Raw genomic sequence first — 25,863 nt, 5'->3', positions numbered from 1 at the left:
GACTGAGCTAATCCTCAATGCAAACAATGTCAAGAGGGAATATCCAGAGAAGATGATGAGATTTGAGAAAATGCACAAAAAACCCACCAGAGGGGAGCATGAATTGTCATATGTTTGAATTAATTGGTGTTGATAAGAAACATCATTAAGATTTCATCAGAACTGGTGTGATAAGACTGGAGAACATTTGGTACATGAACTTTAATTAAATTAATTGAATGTGAAATGCAGCGAAGCTCACGATGATGAAACTTACTAAGATGCAGGTTGCAAACAATGTCCACGTTTGGAAATGTTCATCACTGTCAAAGGCACGGAATGGGAGCTTGACAGTCTATTAATAGCAAACATAATACACATGTGAGCCAATTTGTAGGAGCTGGAAGATGTTTCCAGTCAACTAATTTTAATTTCAAGGCACTGTTCTCACAAGCAAATTGGCCAAAGCAGTGAAGGGTTGATTTGTTCATGTGATCGAACTCACAACCTTTTGACCCAACCCAAAACCAGGCAACAGCACTAACCACTGAGCCTTTCAGGTTCCTCGATCCAACAATAGCAAGGTCCTTTTTTAAAGGTGAAAGTCATCAGAAATCAGCCCAGTGTGAAGCTTTTGGACGAAGAATTTTACATGATCAGTCACAGCCAGAGAAGCTGAACATGAGAATATATTGCATGCTTACATACTGTTAAAATCAAGAGAGACTCATCAAGATAGAGGGAGGTGTGAAATGCCTGCAGCACAAAGTGTGCAGAATCTCTTGGAGAACAAAAATGCATGGAAAACAAAATGGACTGAACAGAAGAACAATAATGGGAGTGCTGGCCTTTATCCAGCAACACACAGTGACCACACAAGTCAGCTAAGAGACTGTAAATGTCTGCTGCTTACCACTTTGAGAAGCAATCATCCCCTCAGCCATGGCCTATTCTTTTCTCCCGTCTTTTGCTGTGGTTGTGCCTATTTTCAGTCTTTTGTCTACAAGGAGATGAGAGAAGAAGTAGAAATAAAAAGATAAATCACAGGTAGGTTTATAAGTCACAATGAGAATCAATATCTAAAAGATGGTAATTTAAAACATTGGAAAACAGTATGAAATTAGATAGACATAGGCACCGGAGAATGGTGATGAAAATATTAAGTTGAAACTTACTATTGCAAGACTTACGAATTGTTCTAGGTATACAATAGCTGAAATGAGTTATTTTGGTGTGGATGAGAGATGGGGAGCAAGAACGAGAGAGAGAGACGGAAACTTTTACTGATTGATTATGACTTTCATTCTGTGTCATGAAAGCACCAGGAAATGCGTCATATTGTTCAAAAACTTTGAGAAAAATGAAAGCAAAGATCCTGAGAAACAGAACTAACAAGCAGGGCCAAAAAATGAGAAATCTGTTGAAATAAACAAGCAAAAAAAAAACAAACCACAAACCACAACAATGCAGCTACCATTTCATTTCAAGCTCTGTATCTCTTCTGGGCAGTGCTCTGACAGTTAAGCACGTTACTCTGAAATTGGCTTTGCTCATATGTGTAATATTTTGGTGATCAATGAACAGTGCAGGGGGAAAGAGATGGTCAAACAGTTGGAAGGTTCATTTAAATGACGCTCGACAAACTGATTTCTGGATATTTTTGGAAAATGAGCTGTATGTTGTATGCTGAGAAATTCTGGCACAGCTGCCGCTTTGCTATATTCTCAAAAAGATCAGTGCAAGGCTACAGAAATAACAGACCACCGTTTTAACTGTAAACACATTGAAGGGAGTAGATGTACTTAAATTGGCATTAAAAATAACTCTGAATGTGGTTAAAGCAGAATGCCAGTAAATCAAGCTTGCATTTATCTAACATGAGGAATTGCATCATACCGCATGTAAATTTCCTTAAGATAATTCAATCTCTGCAGCCATGTGAAGGCAGCAGGACGGACATGTTGATAAACCAGCAACCAGAAGTGCTGAGTCAGCGTACAAGGCCATTTCACACAGCATCCACTGCGTGTGCGTTTATGAAATCATATGCAAAATAACCACACACACCTCAACGCACATGCAATTGGTTGGTTAGGACTTGGTAATCTAAGCAGTTATGTGAAAGACATCACATTATCTGGGCTCATTATTACTGTATGTCATGAGCTCTTTCTCATTTTTTTTTCGTTTTAGCTGTTCATGCATCATTCCTAAAATGCATTTTGCTATGATGTGACAGTTTACAGCTTGAGAAAAAAATAGATTAAGGAGTGCTGATTGATGACCCCCTTCAGAAAGCTGTTGTGTTCAGCCACTGAGTTTCAGCCTCCCCAAGGCTGCTGACGAACACTATAGAAATGAACAAAAGTTTTACTGTTTGCTGAATTATCAAACCACATGAAGTAACTTACACAGCGTGTACATCTTCTATTTTATTCTCACCCAAGTAAGGCAAATGGTGTCAGTATAGTGCTGGGTTCATGCATTTCTGTTAAAGAATTTCCAGATTTTTTGAATCCTTGGCCAACAGCGTGACCTGCACAATGCACACTGGCCTGCTTGTTACTTTCTCTACTGTAATGAGTCCTCTTATCCGAACTGCAGGAGGAAACACAAAGGATGGTGATTATGCAAAAGGCGTGCCTGAGTTAGTAATGTGATGATGTGAGAGAGACAGGGAGGGGGAGAGAGAGAATGCGTTATCGCCTCCAAGTCCAAAGACAGGGGGATTAAAAAAAAAAAAGTTTGACTCAGGACACTCTTGTTAAAATCACTCTTGACACCGTGCACTATTAGTACGCCATTAAGAGTTCAAGGACAAGAGCTGTCCTGTTTTTTGATCATTTATCCTTTGGATCCCCTCGTTACGCCTGAAGCCGGTTCCTCGCAATGGCCACAGAATATTGATGAACTGTGAAAGGGTGATTTTCCTGAATTCATAATAATCTCCATTTGGTGTGCCCTTGATATTACAGATGAACCAAATGTCTTTGACATTCCAGACCAAAAAGTTAATTGCTGATGTTGATCTAAGTCTCCCAATAATCAGAATATGTTATTAGACACAAGTGATACATACAAAAAGGTACTAAATTACGCAATGATATTTAGTTGAACTAATGTTGCCAGATAGTCATAGCAGGGGATTATCATGAGACTTTTTATATTTGATGGATCCAAATGACTTTGTTCACCTCTGCATCAAGAGCCATAACCAAGTTAAAGTTTTCTAATAATGGAACATTTTCAACAAATCTCCATGGTTTCCCAGTTTGGTGACTTTTTCCTTCACATTACCATGATGTTGACCTTTTTGGTTGTGAATAAAATGTCACCACAGCTACTTGATAGAACCTCTTGGAAATAGGTACAGCCATTCATCTTCTTTTTAAAGGGCTACAGGCAAACTTCTAACACTAGTTGCACTGGCTTTTACATTTTGGTACACCAAAAATTTCTAATCGTGCTTTTTAGCTATGCAAAAAGTGTAACCAGTGGGCTTCTGAATGTTAATTGTCTTCTATAGCACCTTTTAGCCTTAGCTACTACGTTCTCCAGAGCATTTTACATTGTGTTCTTCATTAATCCATTTACACACATAGTCACACAGGAATGGTGGCAAAGCTGCAATGCAGGGTGTTAACCTGACATCAGCACCAACTTGGTTTAGTGTCTTGCCCAGGGACACTTCGGCATAAAAAGGAGGGGAGGACTCAAACTACCAACCATACGATTAACAGACAACACACTGTATCAGCCATAGCTGCTGTGTTGTGATGTGAAGAGGAACAACACAACAAAATATGATCTCTTGGAAGTGATCTCCGTTTATTTTGACAGTAACCAATGATAAAGGAAAAACACCATGCACTATGCCAAGCACCAATAAGCTGGCTGCTCCTAGCTCCAACACAGTTCAAAAGGACTGGAGATGCACATTGACAATGGGTGTGGAGCTAGCAACAGGGACTAGCAGTGGGATTATTACTGACTGGTCAACAGTGCATTCATAATTACTGGGGGCCACATGGTTTTGCCCAGACATGGTGCACCAACAGTGTCTACAGCTGGCATATCAAATGGAACTGGATAATGCTGTGTGACAGCAGGAAGCAGGCAGTGCACAGCACATTTATAAAAATAAACATCATTACTAGACACCAAAAAAGTGCATAAAGAACATTTAGAGGTCCAAAAACACGCATTTTGTAATTCATTAATATCTCTAATAGGCAAAAATGACTCGGCTGAACCAGCATGAACAACCACTAATATATACAGCACAAAGCTTGTACACAAAATATCATGATGCAAAACTAGAACAGCAAACTGCAGCGACTCACTCTTGTGGGCCAGCAACAAACTATAGAAACACCTGTGAGTCAGAGCATAGGGCACATTAGCACAATACCAGAGCAGCCAGCAGGAGGCTGCAGGGCCCAGAGCCGCAGACAGCAGCACAGGGATCAACGGAAGCAGACAAACTTTAATCTGCAATGCAACGCAGAAAGTGGATGGGGAAAAACAAAAAAAGTATTGGCACAGACATATATACTAGACATGCAAATATTTCTTCAACCAATGTCAGCCTTATCAATCAACAATTGATTAATCTATGTTATTAAATTAATCCAGTAGACATCATGGCAACTGTCATGTTGTGCAGCAGAGTCAATTAGCCACTGGTTTGAAGTGACGTTGAACTAGAGCACTTCTGCTCAAACTCCCACAATGTTCTCTGTTTGTGAACACGGAACTAATGGAAGTCAGAGTGACCACCTCCTTGGTTCTTAACAGTACAAGCAGGTATTACAGTTAATCTACAATGCCTTGTCTGTCTTCTGCCTTAATGGTTTTTATATTTTTAATCAGTTAAATGAACTAAAATTAATCGATTATTGATCAGTCATTAACATCCCTAATATACACACACTTTGGCATACCTGCTAAATGTCAGGCACAATGAAGTCTGACTCATGGATGCAGGTTGTGAGTATGATCCTGTCATTGGCTGATCACTTCCGTCTGCTTTGTCCTTTTATTCCACTATCTGTATGTTACTGTTTTCAGATTCCTCGTCACTATGTAAAACAACAGCAACAACTGCATTCATGCTAGCAACCTACAATGTTGAAAATTAGGAGTTTGCGGAGGCTGTAAATCGTGCAGTAACGCAGTCGTGCTCCTTTCAGTTGCACACATATTTTTAGTTGCATGTATGGTCAAAACAAATTGATGCTCTGGAGTCCCGTTTTCAGAATGAACTGCTAGAAATTTGACAATCCCTATACTTTTTTTTAAATGCCGTCATCAAGTTAAAATTTTAGCTTGTCCAATACTTGTAATGGCATGTACTATTTTAGGACCAATTAGTTAAAAGGTGTGTTAAGAGTTAACATGCTAAATGCTAAAACTTAATATGCTAACGAGTAAGATAGTGAGCATAACACCTCATTAGCATGTCAGCATCATCACAGTGCGCACATTAGCGTGTTAGCATCCTAAACGTAGCATTTAGCTCAAAACACGCCTGTACCACGTGCAATCTCAAATCAACATGTGACAAGACTATGACGGAATATGTCAATGTAGTTATTTTGCAAGTGATTCAGATTCACAACTTCACTATATCATAACTGGATGAATAACTTTCATCGACAATCTGTCATACTCTGGCTTGCTGAACTGTCACCAGTTCCGTCGCCACAAACTTGGCCTTGATTCACAAGGATGCATTAGCACGCCATTTGCCACCTGGACTCAAGATGCATACCAATCATGACAATAGCTTCTCTCTTTAATTATGTGACCATAAAATGTCTTAATATGCAAGAGCACCTGGATGCTGTTATAGACATCCGAGCTTCATCAGCATTTGTTCCTAACTGCCACCGCCCAGACCCAGATAATTGCTGCTTTATTTTGCAGTATAAGGGAATGGTGAGGGAAAATGGGATGTTTGTTGTCCTTCCCATTTCACTGATCAGCTGAAAGCAAGAAGAGATAAAAGGTTTTATTCCTGAAGAGTGAAAATGAGCTCATGGTGGAAATGGTGCATGTATAAAGGGAAGTGGTGATGATCTCATAGGTCAGAAGCAACTTTTAAGAAGAACTTAAATGTAACATTCAGTTTGAAATATAATTGTATGTTTAAATTATCATTTTACTGTAATGTTACTGTTATTTTGCAGTGCATGACTCTATTTGTCAACAACAGATTACTGTATACACAGATTCTCAATTAAAATGAAATGTGCTTATACTTGGCAAACTGTAAAAAGCCATAAAAATAAATAAAAATAAAATTCCTATTACTTCCCACACTGCCTGCAGGCACCAAGGTCCTATCATACTTGAACTTGTTTTATGGCACTTATCCAGGCTGTCTTCTCCCGACTAGATCCTTGCTTGTGTTTTATCTACTCTCAGCTGTACTTTGCCTTGAATAAAAGCGCCTGCTAAATGAAATCGTAGAATTGTGTTGCTTGTCTCCCTTGATGACAACCTTTACCTTTTAAAGCACCAAAATAAGTGAAGTCTGATTTTTACTATGTTAAATAGTAAGTCACTCTTATGGTAAGGTCCAAGACCCACAGTATTTAATAAACCTGGCAATGTCAGCACACATTTTTACATACTTTTGAAAATAGCAAATTCACTGTTCCTGAACAATTCAGACAATCTTAGTCTGAATTTTTCCTGATATTGCTTTATTATTATTCTTCCAGGAAAAAAATGGAAAAAGAAGGGGGAAAATACTTTCTAAAAGTCTTACAGTTTAATATCATGACAGCACATTACTGCATTCAGTAAGATGTTGATTTTACTGTTTAACCAACAATGAGGAAAGATTTAACTGCATGCCAAAAATAACTGATCCTCCTGATCCAAAAGTCTTTACTTTCATCTAATGATACACAGCTAATAAAGCAGAACCAATTACTTTCCACAGCTGGGCATCTTTTATATGTTCCTTTCGATCTTGAGCCTTTGATTGCTTGTAAATACACGCCTGATTTATACTTCTTTACAGTGTAAAACTCAGTGGGCCCAATGACAAGAAAGCAATTAATCACATTATTATGCCCATTAAGAAGTTGGTCTGCTCCACTGAAGGTAGAAAAACAGCAAGGGAATTGAAGATGTGAGAGGGAAGCTCTCCAGGATGTTAATGTGAGCCATTAAATTATATCCATCACTCCACTTCTCCACATGGACAAGATTCCACCTGTTACCAATAAAGTGCTGCTTATTATTATTATTATTATTATTATTATTATTATTATTATTATTATTATTATTATTATCATTATCATTATCATTATCATTATTATTATTATTATTATTATTATTATTATTATTATTATTATTAATTAATCCAATTCAATCTTGCTGCATTTCTTTCATAAGTTTTTCTTTTTTTAGTTTTAATGTTTTTGTCGAAAATGTGCATTTACTGTTGAAAGATTTTGATATTGATCATTATTAATCACTGAGTGCTTCTGCTGTGGTGGTTTTGGAAACCACAAGGTATGGAGGTGGGCAGAGCGAAAGTGAGGGGACAAAGGTTTTACAGGTGATTTGATTGTTTGTTTGTTTTTGGTCCAGTGGTTCTTTGTCTTAAAACTAATGCAACTTGACCAGAATTGCTAATGGAATAAACTACTACCATTCATAATCATCTTTGAGTAAAAGCATGGATTTTTGTAAATTTCCCCACTGTGGGATTAATAAAGGCTTATCTTATCTTTTGGAGTCTTGCTGTGTCTTTGCTGACATAAAACCAATGAACTCTCTACACAGTCAATGTAATGGGGAGAACTCTGTAGCCTAAACGCTGTTTTGCAAATCAATAATCAGTAACGCTTCACACAAGCCATCTCTTATTGATGGATTGATGGGAGCTAAGCAATTACAAAGCACAGCATTATTTCAGCCAGAGCACTGATGTCCGGTTTGTACTGTATGCTTTACAATGACTGCCACATTCACAGCTGTGAGCCACTAACGCAGAGTCGTATTATTCAGGTGTACAGTACAAACATCCCAACTCCACAGTAACACATCACTGGTACTCAGATGATCCTGCTCACGGTACAGTCACATGCTGCCAAGGCTCACCTTGTGCTCCTCATTTATGACAACTTGAAGGAGTAAAAACAAAAAAATAAGATCAAATCACAATGCTCTGTTTTTCTGTGATCAGTTCCTGGCCTAGATAGAAAGTGAATTTTCTGTTTTTCATTCTGTCAGAGGTCTGTTCACCGGCTCGCCACTATGCCCTTGGATCTACACAAAGTATCTGCTGCTGTGTTTCTTTTGTTGAGACTTGCTCTTTTGTGTTTCCTTGGTTATTTCTTGGTTTTACATTGGGGATGTGCTGTGGTTGTTCATTTTAAAATTGCAATTAACATAAAATATTGAACCTTATGAAAAGACATAACCTAAATGTTTGTAGTTGATGTTTGTTGTTTTCCTAGCACATCTCTGTATATTCATTTACAATTTGTGTTTTAATTAGCATGGGATTAGACTGGAAAAATAAGTTTGTGTAGCAATTGAGTTAATTTCTTATGGTGTTATCTGCCAAATGCTTGCCCTGTCTTTCCTGCACCTGTCCAAAGTGATAATTGACTTAACTCCTTTTAGTCTTGGGCATATTTCCCCTTGTGGTTTGTTTTGGTGAGTTTATATAACCATATGCATGTTATTTACCTAATCACAAGGGAATACTTTCATCCAGCATTTTTTTACAGTTGTTAATATCCTGATAGAATCCATATTTGCATTACTACTTCTTACTAAATTGATGAGCTTTAAGAAATTAGATAAAGTCTGACATGCATAAAAATGTGTGTTTCTATAGATTAGCCATATTGTAGCTGCAAAATACTTGTCTTGTGTGAAGATAATTGTAGCATCCTGCCTCATGCTCATCTGAGGGTAATTAGGATTACTCCAAAGGAAGGTCTTTCTAGCATTTAAGGGAATTGGCAACATGCTTGTTGTATATTCAGGATGGCATATCACAGTGGTTCTGTTGTTTTGGGGGTCCGAATGTGGTTCCTGCTAATGCTTATTAAGTAGGGAGCAATACTTTTGTTTTCAGGGATTAGCTCTCTCAGTAAAATCCTTGTTGGTGCTGAGAATAATTGAGAGCTCCCTCAAACAGCAGAGGCTTTTCTGCCAAATATTAACTGTACAACCATTTGCTATGAAAAGTCAGTTCCTTGAAGTAAGTGTCTCTGACTGTACCAATGTTTCTAAATCCAATGAAACAGGTTAGTGTACATTGCTTTAATCCCCTCTTCCTTCTATGCCCTCTCTTTGCTGAAACAGTACATTAGAGGGTTATCATTTTAGTCATTTATCATTTATCATTTACAGGTGGCAAATGCCTAACAGCAATAATATTTTAAAAAGCAAACATTTTACAAAAAATGTCATATAGTATACCACAATTTTCCATAATCTCTTTCCTGCACCTACCCTTCATAAGAAATCACAATCCTTTATCTAATAAATGGCCTGTAAGAAGGTTTTTTTTTTTTTCCCTCTTCTTTCTATTATCATTCACAGAAATTTGTCCCAATTTTAAACTGTTCATGTTCCCTTCCTTCCTGGAAGTGGCACTCTTCCATATAAAGTTGAGGATGAAAGAAAACTATAACCCAAAAGCAAACATATGTCAAGGTTTCAACAACTATCCACGCTGTCAACAGACCAGTCTACATTCACTTTTCCAGTTTTCTATGGATTTGTGTACATTAGGATCTCGAACATATCATTTTCACTAACTTAGAAGTACTGGACTGTTCAAGAACTCTTGTGCAGTTTTCAAGTCGTACTGAATGTTCTGTGAAAGTAACCTTCCCTCTGGTTAAACCTCTTCACAGCAATCTTTGATGAGTAGTTTCAAGAATTTGTGATATTTTTAGAGGCCTGTTATCTACTACCTGGCATAATAAACTGTAGCAATGCATCAACAAAAGCAGCCATTTCGGGTGTTACAATCTAAAATATGAGTTAAATTTGACCTAACACAGTCTGTTCTACTGACAAATATGATAAGTGGTGCTGTAGCTATTTATTAAAAGATTATCAATGTGGCCGTTCAAAACAGTGAAATAATGAAAAGAAACCTTCAGGATGAAGGGAGAGATTTTTTCGGCTTAATCTGTAGTAGATGAATGGCAGCTTTAAAAATGAAAAACAAGTACACGAGCAATGTAAAAAAGAAAAAGGAGAACAAGAAAATAAAAAAATATCAAGATAATAGTTCATTTCTTTTTCTCTATAGGATTACAATTTTCTGTAATAAGAATTTTACATGTCTGTGTACTTCTTCACATCATCTGTATTTATGTATCTGCACACACAGCAATTGCATTTTGTGTCTGTGTACGTTTATTCTGACAGTGGGCTCCTTAAGGGCCTTTGCATCAAGCGGAACCATTTTGACTGGCCATGACTCCAGGGGCCTCAGCATGACTCCAGAGAGGAAGAGAAAGAGCAGAGCGGCTGCGTTTGTGGTGAAGGAAACTACACTACCACATGCTCCCTATCCATTCCTCTTAGCCGGCTCAGTGGCCCATACCTCGCTTTAATGAGATGCGGCAAGACACACAGACACATGTAGCACGTCTACTCTAATTATACTAGTAAGCGCTGTCGTCTCCTGCAACCCCCGCCCCGGTGGCATCAGAAATTCACTCCAAAGGGTTTTTTTTTCCTTTTTTTCTTTTTTAAACAAGTTCTGTCATGTACAGTGGCACTTCTAACAGTAAGAAACCGCATCAAAACACACAGAAGAAACAGCAGTAAATGAGCAGCATGTTGTGCCACAAATGAAGACACTGTGAAATACAGACAAACTTTGTCTTTATGTGAATCTTACATTGCCATTTTGGACACATGTATTCTGCTTTAAGTGTAGAAGACTAAATTCCATCCTCATATACTTCACAACTAAAAAAAAACACTAGAAAACAGTAATATTTTAAAGCTAAAATACATGTAGTAGCTCAGACAACACACAGCTAAACACAAGTTAACTATATCCAGTTGCCCTCGAGATCTAAAACTACTGCCGAGAAACCTGGAGACTTGCGATATGCTGCTAAAGCAACACACAACTAATTTCTCAACTTGAATGGCAGTTTGCTTGTATCACATAAATCTAAACAACATGTCTTTGTTCTGGCTTTATCTTTGCCTTCCCTCTGCCAGGTAGGCATGGATGATTGTGTTGTATAACATTTCTAATATTATAAATTTCTACATTATTCAAGCTTAATTTTTGGTGATTACTTCCGTTTAATTATTGTTGATTAAATTACAGAGGAATAAAAACAATTAATCCGGCAATTAAACAAATTTACATTTCATGGAACAATTAAGCTGATCATAAAACTATCTGAGAAGTGTTAATTAGATGTGCAATTTATTATTCATTCCTATTATTTCTTCTATGGAATTTGTAAAATAAGTGAAAAATTCTTTGTAAAATAAAAATCAAATTGGACCTTTCTGCATTGTTTTCATCTGCTGTGCAGTGCATGCATTTTAATGATCATTATCCATCCTGCAAGAAAACTGGCTTACAGTTTTACTACGGTTTCACAGTTTGGTTTTAATGTATTTTGAACATAGTATGGCCTCTGTAGCTTCGGCCTGTCTTCTAATTAAGGAGACAAGTCTCGTAGTTAAGCATGTGTCCAGAAGGTTCAGCTGTTCAGATAAAAAAAACAAGTAGGCAAACACTTCAGTAATAAGCTATGATAATTAAGCTGCAACACTGTATTAAAACTTTCAAACCACTTCATTTTCAACATATGGCGTTTCATACATTGTTCTACTTTACAGTGCTTATTATGTTGCATACTGTGCAACATTTCTTGTGTTATACTGTGCTGCAACATTTAGTTATATGACTGATTGCTGTTATTAGTTTCGTCCTACTGGATTTGCTTTCTGAAGCCCCTCGAAGGCATTAGTGGCAAAGGGCTTTAGAAGAGGATTCTAAGCAGGCTGATTTTCATACTGAATGAAATGTATAAATGATGAAGGATAATACAAAAAATGCTTCTTGGATTCTTAAGTACAAAAGAAGCTCTAGATATGCTTCGGCAAAAGGTCAACTGCAATATGAAGAAAACACAATATGGCAGCAACTGTATTGAATAGGTAAAATAACAGCTGTGTTCATTTAAATTTGATTCAAAGTAGCAACGGCTCAAAGACAGACAAATGATCAAATAATCCAAGTTTTGACAAGCGGAAATTCTCCAAAACAGCAACGAGTTGCAAAAGCATCCAGTGTCATTTTCTTTGTACTTCAAACTATTCTATAAATAGACTCCCAGGTAGACAGCAGTCAAGGCACCTCCACTCCCCTTGGAAAGGCTCTACATTTGTTCCACCCTCAAGCTACTGTACACCATTTCTACAATCTTCCACTGCTGAGCAATTGTCATCATGTGGGCTTCTTTTTCTCTTAAGATCACCACCGTTGTGAAATGAAGCATGTCCTTTTGACGTCTATTCCTTTCCCCCTACTCACTGATGTAGATATTGGTGGTTAAATGATGTAGGGCATGAATTAGTGTGGGATAAATATGGGCTTTTATGAGGTACTGATCATCATTCGACACTAGCAAACTGAGAGTTTGGCAGGTGCAGCCATAGTCCTCTCACTGCCTCCCCTTGAGCTATCCATAGTGGTGACTATGAAATATGGACAGCAGCAAATTGAGATTCATCAGGCACGCCTGCCTTGCTCACTGAAATCTATATTCAATTTTGGAGCATCTGTCATGGCAGTGGCAAGCTGAGGCATGCTGGGATTGAGAATCACTTAAGTGTTCTGAAATTGTATGTAGTGGGGGAAAAAAAAACCTTTTTGTCTTTCTCGCCGTGTATTTGTCTGCCAATCTGCTGCATCTTCTTTTTTTCAGTATTTGCAGGTAAATTAATGTAAAAGAATGCCTTCCCTGCATAACAGTGCTTGTTTTTCTTCCAGATCACATTGGTGTTTCTGTCTGCAAGTGCATTTTAACTCACAATTTTCCACCTAATACCAAAGGAACCTTTACATTTCATTATTTAGTAAAATAATCAATAATCTTCTGTGTTGCTCTGTTTTAAGAGTCTGTGTTACCATCGGGGAAGAATTCTGACAGCATCTCTTAACCTCTAATAATGCATCTACTGACTCTATAATGACAATCACAGAAGACTAAAGTGGCAATCTGCAAATACAAGGCACTACAATCTGGCACTATGAAGCCATACTGCTGCTGGCCAAGGGGCACTTCAGGTTGAAGTACATGTATAGGTTATACACTATGCCGTTTACCACTTTTTCCATGTTTCAGTTCTTGAAATCATGTTTAGAAACATATTTTTATTTAGTGACAACCTTAATAATTCAAATGACTCATCTTCTATCAACTGTGGCAATGAGGATACGTGGACAGCACAGCAGAGTCAAAGAGAGCATGAAATTCTTGATTCTATGGCAACGGCCAGACTCAATTTTCCTTTTTCTCATGCTTGTAAGAGTTTATGATTACGAGGAAGCAATTGACTAATTATCTGCAGAGGAAAGAAGCAGAAAGGTCAAGGTTTAATCTGCAGGGTTGGTTTCTGCTCTGCGTAGAGTGGGTCAAAGTGAGCTAAGAATTCTCATTACAGACCATTACACTGAAAATCTGTCAGTAGGTGTGCAGGTAGAGTTTAATGTCATCCTCAAGGACACTCGCACGACACGGAACCTGTGGCTTGTTGGCCAGGTGCACTCTTACCACCTGGATCCCTTGATTCCACAAACTTAATTTTGTGATGATTCAGTAGATAAGAAACTCCGTGGATGCTGTTGTGTTCATCCGCTGGCCTTAGGTGCTTGATTCAACACACCGAAACCTCTGTTCATTTTCCGCATGAAACTGTCATGTGCTATGTTGTGACCCTGGTGTCAGCTGATGACTCGAAAGGGGGATAGAGTACACAGTAAAGGCAGAAAATGTCGGGTCCAAAAGAGGTATCCAGAAATACAGTTTAAAAAGGATAAATCCTTGTATACTGTCGGCTCTGCAACATACATGGATTGAATCTATATTTCTTCCACTGTGCAGTTTTTGACTTTTTAGATTTTTTACAATAAGGTCAAACTTAAATACAGCAGGAACACAAAGTATTGATGTTACATACTGGCACAATGTTCCCTAGTCTTAGTGTGTATGCTCTCCACCAAGAAATATATACACTTGTGCCAGGCCTGTTAGCAATATAAATGGAACCAAACATACATAATGGCATACAAGTTATTTGGAATAATATAACATGCAGGTTTATATTTGCTGAGGCAATTCAGTGAGTGAGGCCCTCCATGTGTTATTGCTTAAATGTGAAACGGCTTCCATCTTTAAGGTTTGTCATCAGTCTGTCACTAGCCACAGAGAATGCATAATGGCACCAGTAAAGCTCTTTATTAGTCCATGGCGAACAATGAGCCGTGTCAGCTGATAGAGGGAGACCCCCCACTCTTCCTTCCCTAACAGTGAAATCCAAGGAAGTGACAATCAATAGAAATGCTTCATTTGGTTTATGTGTAATATCGAAACACACCACAGCAGAAATGGATTGCCCCTACTCCATTATTTTAGCACATTTCCTCCCACAAAAGTGCCACTCATTATATCTGCAGGCTTGTTTTTTTTAACCAGGCCTAAAAATATAAGTATTGATTTGCATATTTCACATTATGTATGCAACAATTTCCACATCCAATTCTTCAAACAATTTGTAGATTAAAAATTGAGACAAAACTCAAATGATAAACATGTTCTTAGTATATTTCATGTAGACTTACCACAGTGTGCAGGTTTTACACAACTTTAATTGCAGTCTGTCTATCAAAAGACAAGCATGCAACAACAGATGTCACACAGATGTTTGTTTCTTCTGCCCACAGCTTTTTTTTTTCTTTTTACAAATGACACAACTGCAAAGTACAGGGTCTTATCACTGCCAGACAATGTCATGCTGCATCCAATCTCAGAAAACACCTTGCACTCTCTGTCACTCATCTCTCTATCAAAGGGCCTGCAGTACATTGCTGAAATATATGATGACAGAAAAACAGAAACACAGCAAAGGACAGGCTGACAGAATGTAAAAAAAAATGTATTGTAAGACTGTGAAAAATAGTGAGAAAGTGATTACATTTGTGATAAATTTAATTACCTGTTACAGTCAATTGTGAAACAATTGAGAGCGCATGTACACAAATAGTCGCTATATTGTTAATACCAAAATATACTTTCATGTCTAGCTCCATTATCCATAAGATGCATAACTCCTCAGCAAAGGGACTGTATAACACGTCATCTAATTCATTTCCCTTCTTTTTTTTCAGTTGAGCGCTCAACTCCCTGGTTCTCAACAAAATGCCAAAATAAGTTTTTACCCACAAAGTATATAGGGTAGAAGTATATAATAAGTTTTTTCAATAACAGTAAGCTGGAGAAGTATTGCACAGCGTGATGCTGACATTTACAGTTTGCCCTCATGGCGACAGCGTTATGTCACTGCTACAATGGCTTACCATAGACACAAAGGATATGAATCGTGTCTATTTGGCTTATTGTCACAGTAACATGATGGCACTGCAGCTGCGTTATATATTTAGCATTTTCTTTGACATCAGAGAGTTTTGGTAACAGCAGCACTGGAAATGAAGATGTACCTGATGCTGCTGATAATCACCATTTTGTGCCAATCATGAATCAGATCATTTTGAAGCAGAACTGGTGTATAAAACAGAATTAGCACGCTTTACAGAATAACCATGCTGCAATAACAAAGACCACATGGATGTGATTACTGTGTTGACTAATTTGGGCTTCACAGGTGTCTGTGAGACTTTATAGTGGGCAATGTGCATGATAGAACAGGACAAACAGAAAGATTAATGACTTAAAAAAAATTTCCCTGACTATCTATAAACCATTGCAAATATTTTATAAATGAAAAAAAAATCGTAATCATGCATTTGTCATTGTTAACAGTACACTCTGAAAAGGTTGCAAGCAATACCATTATAATAGAATGCTTAATGTGCCTTACACAAGTGCCTGGGTTGCCACCAGCCTGAAGAATGTATTATTAGAAACACAAGCCATGCATGTGATTGCTAATGACAAAAAACACAACTTCTCGATATTTGTATCAGTCTGCTGCGCCTATGTCACATGCAAGATCCCAAACCCATCATCATCTGCTTATTGACCGGTTCATGGTGGCAGATTGCTCACCTAGTAATACTAGAAATCACAGTGTGCGTGTTTTATTCATGTATTTGTAGCTTATTTCAGCACCAATGTGTTACAGATAATTAAACAATCATTTATGAATACTGAAGAGATCAATTTCTTGACTGCTATGCTTGTTAAGGCATGGGATAGGTCAAAGAATGTGTCAGAAACACTTATCCTTGGGGGAAGAGGAGATATTGTGCCACTCACTGCTTTTTGAGCAGTGTCTTTGCAATTCAGTACATTCGGAATGGCAGTTCCTCATTCTGTATGCATGTAATGCATCAACTAAATCTGGAGGTATTTTTGTTATAAGTTATTTATTTCCTAAGTGACTCCATGTGGCTACAATATTTACAAGCTACTATGTTACATTAAGTGCTGATCTTCGAAATTGTGTACTACAGTGCTTGATGCATTGCCTAAAATTGTGATTATTGGTGTGATAGTTAAGTTCATCATGACCACAAATTAAATTTTAAACTTGTTCCTGTTCCAAGGATCATTAGCTACAGCACAAAATACATTATGTTTTTGTTTTTATCAGATGACATAAATGTCGACTTAAAAATGACACGTTCTATATTCCTTCTATTTCTTGATGATGGATTGAACTGTACTTTAAGGGATACTCAGTGACTTGGAAATTTTCTTGGTTCCATCTTCTGACTTATGCTTTTAAATAGAATTTTCATGGAGTTGCTTTGAGTGTTCTTTTGCCTCCATGGTGTAGTTACCGACAGGAGAAGTGATTCACGAGTGATTGGACCTCCCAGACGTGAGACATTACAGATATTCACTGCACTCGGATAATGTCCATGTTACTAATTGTGTGACTCCTAGCACCAAATGGCTGCACCAATGTTAGATTTGTATTTTTTAAATATATATATATATATATATATATATATATATATATATATATATATATATATATATATATATATATATATATATCCTAAGCTACCACTGACAAACTCTTCTACTGTTATGCTGTGACCGTAAATGAAAGCCAAACATTATGCTGCTATCTTTTTACTGTTCTCCTCTTGCTCAAATGACTGCTACGGGATCAGTGCAGTCCCTAAGCGGAAGGGAACTGAAAAAGGTCACAACGGGAAGAGAGAATAGCGCAAGCCAAAGAAGCTACATTTCTCCATTCAGCGGTCTGCTTAGAGATTGAGTTACAAGGGTACATTACTGTCTCCCAGAGCTACCCTGGTTGCTGAGTTTATGTCCTCACATCTGGCAGAATATGGCTTTTTTTGTTTCAATATAGCAAGTATTTTGTATCCAAGAACACAACACACAGCCTAGAACATAAACATGATTTACCAGAAATGCAGTATGTTTTATAAACTATACGACTGTCTGGACCTTATGGCTTGATCTTTCTATAATGGAGACAAAAACAGAAGGGTAGATGTAAGCAGGAAAGACTCGTTTGCAGGAGTCATCTCACAGCTGCAGGTCTCAGTCTGTAACAGGAACTGCCTTTGAGTTTTCACTAACCTGCATTAAGCAAGTCAAATATCCTTAGACTTCCTGCTGTCAACATACCAATGGAGAATCAGTAACTTTCTAATGTGAACTAGCTACACTACACAGTTACCTGTCATCCCAAAATGGCAGATTTATTTATTTAATTTGGGTCACAAATACAGAACTGCATACTATACCATAATGCAGAGATGCCCTCAAACAAATACTAAGCAACATTCAGAGGCCAACAACCTACTGTCTGTCAGAAACGTTCACCATAATGGCTGTCAAACACAACAACTTTTGCACCAATAAATTGCAAATTGTTGTTACAAATAGACCCCTTCCATAAACCACAAGGAACCATATGAGATACTTAGCCTAAACATACATATTAAAAATGACTAGCAACCGCCGGGCAAATTTCTCTTATGGACAACTAGTCTGCCAAAAAGAAGAAAGAAAAAGAAAAGAAAACATAGCACTCATCAGCGAGCAAGTCCTGGCCTTCAGCTCAAGCTGCACTCAAGAGGGTTCAACTGCAGCACCTCAAATCTCTCTCCTCAGGCCCCTTTCCTTTAAATATTATCTCCCCACACTGGTTGGAGCATTCACAATGTTATAAATATATATACACTTATGTTCAAAAGTTTGGAGTTTAGAAATGTCCTTATTTTTGATAGAAAATCTTTTTTTTCAATGAAGGTAAAATTAAATTGATCAGAAATACAGTTTAGACGTTGTGAATGTGGTAAATGACTATTCTAGCTGGAAACAGCTGATTTTTAATGGAATATCTACATAGGGGTACAGAGGAACATTTCCAGCAACCATCACTCCTATGGTCTAATGGTTCGTTGTGATAACCAATTGGGTTGAAATTAATTGACGATTAGAAAACCTTTGTGCAATTATGTTAGCACATGAATAAAAGTGTGAGTTTTCATGGAAAATGTGAAATTGTCTGGGTGACCCCAAACTTTTGAATGGTAGTGTATATATGTATACATGAGAAATTTTAAAATAGACCTACATTCCTGAGAAAAATAATACTGATGCGCAAAAACAAATACCCATATATTTCTATCATTACCGTATTAATATGTATGAGTAACATTTAAATCATTTAAAACTAAAAAAACAAGAGCATATGAGAGCTGAAACTCATATTTAAAAGTTATGAATTCCATTGTAGCTGAGTAACAATATTCTAATAATGAAAGTACTAGTACTCACAGGTGTAGTTATTTGGGGCTTTGCTGTCCTCACAAACCTTAAGTACTTCCAAAAGCCAGCAACCAGAAGTGCAGTAATGGAATTTCCTCATGAAAGTCAGAATACATATTTAAATTAGGCCTTGTAGACACATTTTAGGAAGGATTCTGCAACTGGACTCATTGTTTTTGCTTCAGGTTTGATCAGGTACAGATCTTGGTGGATTGTTAAGATGAAATAAGTAGGGATGTGCTTTTGTGCTAGATCTGACCCAAGGCATTTGATATTTGTTGTGCCAACACAGAGTCCCAATCTGACACCATTTCCCTAGATGTTATACACCGTATTTATTGGAGATAAGCTGTAGTACTTAGTTGCGCCAAAAGGAGTCCTTTGCTGCTTAATATTGCAGTAACCAGAGGAGGTGAGCGGTTCCCTGTTGGCAAGCAGAGAGCCTTGTGAAGGTTTAGTTAGTAAAGGGGCACCATGACAAAGTCCTCTGTGATCCTCAAATATCTCCAGCTAGTGGACATGTCATAAATCAAGTCAGGGTCTATTATTACAATTCTGCTATATCCCAGTGGCACATGTAATAGCTTCCTTTGTGACTTGATTTTGTTGTGGCTTAGAATAGCAACATTAGCACAGGACAGGTATCTAGAGTACTCACTTTGTAAATTAATCAGTTGTTGCATAATAATAATTCATTAATTCAAACCTCGTATTTCTAGAAATAAATGAAGTTGGACCGTTCTCACCACAATGCCATCTACCACATCATCCACCAAACACACCCTCCCGGTGTGGCAGTCTAATTATGCTGCAAAAATATCTGGCTGCTCTTTCAGCCCCTCCACCACCCCAGCATCCACCTGCAGTCTCTAGGGGGAGGGGGAAGCTATTAACTCATCACTCATATGTAAACATATCTGCAAAGAGTGATGAGCTTGGAGCCTAGACAGCAAACTCTATTTTGCTAGTGCAATACGAGATCTAAAATGTGAGCTGTCTGACTGAATTGCAAATGTAAATAATATTGATAATCAGGCAGTTTAGTGAGTGCATAATGTTTTGATTGAACATAGGCAATGTGTTCCAGAATAAAATTAAGAGCAACACACAAATATGCCTCTAACAGAGTCTTTATATCCACCTCCTCTCTTTATGATGAACACAGAGATGGTGAAAAACATGTTCCCATTTAATTTCCTTCCCTGTGCCACAGTGATATTATTTGGCAGCAAATGGTGTCATTGGGTTAATGTTGATTTAACAAGCAATTAATTCTAAGCTTCTGCCTCACAATACAAGAGTGAAAAATAAAATCATATTCCATTGCACTTAAGTGAGATGAGATGCCCAAGTACACAAAGGCAAGGTAGTGGCAAGAAGAGTTTATTTGTTCCCTGCATTGCCTGAAGTCAGGCAGCTGGTTAATTGGCTCAGCATTCTCCTAAGCACTAAGTGGTAAGTGCACTGTTGATGTCAGTCTGGATCTCTATAAAGGTACATGTGAGCGCTGACAAATCAGAATCACTTAACAAGAGCAATAAATGTGCAGTTTAGTAGTGTGCTTTTGTGATAGCAGTGTAGCCAAATTAAAACTTTAAGAAAAAGTACTTTCAAACATGGTACAAGGACAATAGGACCGCACACTGTGCAAAGGAGCAATGCACAGCGTACTAGGGCTTGTGTACATGACAAGTAGAGTTCGGTGAAACTGTCTCATCTTAACTACAGTGCATATGGTTTGCTGGTACATTAGGGTCAACTATTTCAGAATATGGATTCACAAAAAGATCATGCCCCACTCATGGATTATGCATTGTTTTCCTACTTGTAAACAATGCAAGCACACCAATTACAGGACAGTGCACTGGTAGAAGAAGAGTCTCATTTATTATATGCCTGCTGAAAGATTCTAACAATGCATGTCAGAGACAGCTACTCCTCACCAATTTCCCATGAGACTCTATAGGTATACTACTGAGTGACTTCACTTGCCCCATGGCATCACATATCCTGATAACACAAATCTGACCAACAGCATGTGTTTTAAATATAAACAAACCTTTGCATATTGCAAAACATACTGTATTTCAGTCCTCATAGGCAAACATTTTGTTTCAATGAGAAATGCTAAACCAGTTATAAATGTCATGTTAAGTTCAAGCAGGACTACAGTTTGGTGACATGCATTTCTAATATTCCAAAAATAAAAATAAAATGTTCATTCTAAAATTTGTAGCGCGGTATTACATAAACAAATAAATAACTGAAACAGTGCCAAATATCACATGGTTACAGTCTATTGTTTTTGCTGTTTTTGTTTATCCAATGCATGTAGACTATCTTTGCACTCTATAAAATAAAAAGACTGCAAGAAGAAAAACCCTGAGACAAACAGGGAAAAATGCAGATCTGGCCCTGCAGGTCACTAAGTCTGAAGACTCCTGGTCAACATTAGAGAGTGTCTACTAAATGAGGTGCTCCGGAAAACCACACACTTTACAAAGCAACAGTCTAAGGTCCCGACATGCAGCTCTCCTTTCAATGCAGGGCCAAACACACTCAAACACACAGCAGATAAATCACACAAGATCAGATGACCTACCCGTCTCCCCCGATAGTTTGACCTTGCTACTAACAGCAATTCTTGTTCGTCACGCTAATTTTGGTTGTTACCACTCTCAAGAAGTGGTAGCAACCACTTTACGCTGTCTTTCTTCTTGCACCTAAGCTTTCACTAAATTGCTAAATAGCCATCCCCAGAAATGGAGAGTGTCACAATTTAAACCAAAACAGGAACAAATTTGTACAAACCCGTGAGCTAATCCAACATGCCATGTATCTTATTACGCTGCTCCTTAGGATTGAGGAGATTTTTTTTCCATGCGGCACATCGAGAGAGAATCAATTTGTCAGTGAGCAACAGAGAAGGGAGGGGGTATTATGGGGGTGAGGGTTGAGCGTTGCACTTTGAGTATCAGGTGTCTCCTGCACTTTTCTAGGGAGATGGTGATGCCAGCATGTGGGGCGTACGTGCAAATTAAATGGAGAGACAGAAAAATGCATTATTGATCAGGGTGATGCCAAAGTGTCTCGCTCACAGCACGGGATCAGGTTTAGGTACAGGGTAATTAATCCACAAGCCTGAATAAAAGCAGAGGAACTGATCCGCACCCCTCCTTCCCCGTCTCGCTGCGCTTCTCTCTGTGTTCAAATGTCTACTTCGTTCAACACTGAGAAAAATAGGTCGCTAGCTTGTAGGCAAAACTGGTGCAAGGCACCACTGGGACAGCTAGAGCACACTGAAATGCACACATGCTGTTTCCTACACATAAACACCCACAGACCCACACAAACACGCAGAAAAATAGAAAGGAGGGCGAAAGACAGAGTAAAAGAGAGGCACAGAGAGCACCTGGGCGTTTTTCTTCTCTGCCAAGCTGAGGAGAGCAGGTGTCAGTTTGAGTCTCTCTGTATCATGTACTGTAATTACACACTGCAATATGTTAATACCTATTGCAGACATTCAAGACATGCATGCTCACATACAGAAAACACAGTTTAAGATAAAGCCATTTTGTTAGCCACTGTGTAAAGTTGTTCTCACAAGACAGCAAACATGATGTTTAATGCTGCTACAATCAGTATTTTTTTCATGACCTCAAGTACACTTTTTTGCAAATTACTCATAGTGACAAACATAAAGGGAAACTGGAGCTGACTGAAGTTCTTCTCAACTCCACAGAAAGTTTTACCATCATTTTGTTGACTGTTTTGGTTTAACGATCTGCAATTTTTCTGTTTTGATTCACTCTCGCTGCGATCATCAATGCCGATTCAAGCAGCAGCAGGTAGCCGTCCTCGGCAAAAAAGGCTGAATCAACTGTATGTACCCTCTCAGAATCAAACGCCAGGCAAGGCAAAATACGCAACTGGTGAATGTAGTGGGGCATTTACTGTGTATAGAGTGGGAGACAAACAAGAACTAAAAAGAGAGTGATTATTGGAACTTAATCCATAAAGTGGGTGCCGAAACGACTTCAAATGCATGTTTGTCCACGTTCGCTGAATGTGTACTTATGCGATACTTTGCTGACACATTATCCTTTGCTATTTAAAAGCAGTTAATATGTGAGTGTTGTCTTTCCAGATTGTCTTTGCAGCCCCAGCTTAGGTAAATGCACCAATCATGCTAAATGATAACTGATTTTCACTTTATGAAAGACACACAGATTTGGCTATGATAGCTGCATTGTGACCACAACTTTAATTTATTTGGTTGACTTTTATTATGCGATGGATAACATTTACAAAATAGACAGGCAAGGCAGTGTTTAATTCAGACTTGTTTTGTTAGTCATCGTAAAGCTATAGGCGTTTCTCTGTTGTGTTACAGAGCTTCCAACTTTCTACACTGGGTAGTTTCTCAAGTAATATTTTGAAATATACTGTTCACAAACATAATGTAACTATAGGCAGAGAGACTGTGGCTATACTGACTTAAACAGATTTTCATAGCTGTATAAGGTTGTGAATTCCCTCATGCTCTATGTTTAGTCCCCCAGATGCCAGACAAACAGGCGTAAAGGTACAGCAAGCCTTAAGGGACAGCATTCCCAAACACAAAATAGTACGGAACAAATAGCGTTATCTATAGTTCAAAAATGTCTGCATTTCATCCAGCAGCAAGAAAACACAACCTGGTTGAGAAGCACACAACATACATAAGAATGTACCAGTGGTTTTACCCACAGAAGGAAAATTCTGCACACACTTTGTAGAGAACATTAAGTTAATATGCAGTGGTGTGAGCGCATAGTCTCACACAATAATTCGGGTTGCAGTCTGTGCAGTGAGTCTTGTTTTGAGAGCTGTAAAAGGCAGCAGAGTGTGTAATTTCTTTACACTCTTAAAGCTAAGTTGTACTGGAAAAAAAACAGCAATCCAGATTTCACTGACATCAAAGGTCTGTATGAAAAGAAAGTAAAGATTTATTGTAGACACTACAAACAACCATTCTTTCCATTGCTGACACACATTTCTACTCAACTGAGTACATCTCTGCACTAGGGTTGGCTAGTGAGCGAACTAGTCTACAAATCTGTTGACTTTAATATGTAAATAAAGGCTGATCACCTGCTGCCTGCCAGTAAATGCACTGAAACATAGTCACAGCTGCACACATTTCACATTTCTGTAACTATAATGTGGCTTGTAAAAGATGGTTGCAATGAGTGGGAGCAATGGTTTGAGTTAAAGACAACAGCCCATTTAAGAGAGTTATTTTGTCCTTTTCCTTCAGTGCTTTCCATGTAAAAAATATGTGCTCCCAAAATAAGTATTAAGCTGTCAGTAACCAGAAGGTGCCTATTAAAGATGCACATACAAAACAACATTGTTTGGTTCTTGCAATTGGTTACTGTATAAAACAAATATATTAATAAAGTCGAGGTAAAACGAGCAATAAAGATTTGGTTCAGTGTTGTCATTTTGTAAAACTGCAGTAAGTGTATTTATGCCAGCTGCCAAAGTTGGCCATTTAAATTCAGCATTTGTCTGCAAGTTTTAATGTGAATAGATAAAAATAGATTAACCAGTGTCACTAGGGAAGACGTATCATCATTAAAGTAATAGGTGGTATGTGAATAGAAGGTTTAACACTTTTCCTCAACATCTGCCGTGATAATGGCCTCACTTATGAAAATGGAAAAAGATAATTATTCCGTCTTTATTTCCAAAACAATTCACGGGGACGCCAGTTGTGAACACCTATCGTTACAGTGATTTTCTATTTCAATTATTCGGAGCAAAAATGAATTGAAACAAATAAACACGACACTGAATTTCATGTCAGATGGGGCACCTGAATTTTCTGTCGACTTAAATAGCAACACTGAGTGAAGTCTATGATATGTGATTTCTGACACTCGCAAATGAAATGCTGTGGTTACAGGGCTTCTAAATACAGCACCGCTTTATAATTGAACACAAAGGTGATGCTTTGATAGGTAGAATAAATTTGCAAGTCATTATCTTTCTTGTAGGTTCTGATACAGAGAACTGATGCAGATGGACATCTTAATACACATAGGGGTTATAATATGCTCAAGAGAATTTCCATTAGTTAGTTTGCTCTTCATCCATCCATCACTACAATATGTGTGGGCTGCTGCTCTGTATGCTCTCTGCATGCTCAGCACCCACATCCAGCATCTCTGCCAAATGCATTTTAGTATTGTAAGTCTCTAGTACCTTTACAAAGGAAGACACTTTCTTCTGTTACAGCCATGGTCGTGCAAGACATTTCTTTGTTGATCTAATGAGCTCTATTAACATAATCTCCCTCAAGTCTCCTTTCTCTTTAGCACACACGGTGAGACACACACACACGCCAACCACACTAAACCATCCACCTAAGATACCACCTATATTTTTTCCCAGGACAACTGATCCATCCATCTTTCAATGCGTCACCCAATTAAAGCTTTTTGCCCATGATGAAATGAACCAATTAAGCGGTGCACTTCTGCTCGGGCAGAGATCCATCTCTTAATGGGTGAGATTCGCTCACAAGAATGCCATGTCTGTATCGCCTCTCAACCTCATTATCATGCAGCTATTAGCCATCGCTCACATCAACTAGGGCTCACACTTACACCAAGCAAATGGGCGTTCATCCATGTGCTTTGGTGAATCATAATGCAGTAACACTTGAGTAACCAGAACACAACAGGAAATATTGTCCCTCTATAAAAGTGCACAGCGGTAGTTAAAATTAGTTGGGTTCAAGTGCATTAAAAGCTCATACTTGATCCTAGGATATAAAAAAAAGACAGAACACGAACATGCAGTGCAGTTATTT

General features: G+C 38.1%; 1 protein-coding gene across 5 annotated transcripts in view; it reads right to left on the bottom strand.

Moving 5' to 3' along the window:
• lingo2 (leucine rich repeat and Ig domain containing 2) overlaps positions 1 to 25,863 on the bottom strand; it is a 210,996-nt gene that overhangs the window by 84,716 nt on the left and 100,417 nt on the right. For 4 of the 5 annotated variants that reach the window (XM_035955274.2, XM_023285737.3, XM_035955273.2 and 1 more), the window contains one exon: positions 893 to 979. The exons of the other annotated variant lie outside the window; for it this stretch is intronic. The gene's annotated coding sequence lies outside the window, so the exon portion shown is untranslated. The remainder of the gene's footprint in view (positions 1 to 892; positions 980 to 25,863) is intronic. 5 annotated transcript variants of the gene reach the window in all.

Source organism: Amphiprion ocellaris, chromosome 13 (genome assembly GCF_022539595.1).
Source record: "Amphiprion ocellaris isolate individual 3 ecotype Okinawa chromosome 13, ASM2253959v1, whole genome shotgun sequence".
NCBI classification, from domain to species: Eukaryota; Metazoa; Chordata; class Actinopteri; family Pomacentridae; genus Amphiprion; species Amphiprion ocellaris.
Note: the sequence above shows the minus strand (reverse complement) of the source record. Positions and strands in the feature narration are given on the sequence as shown.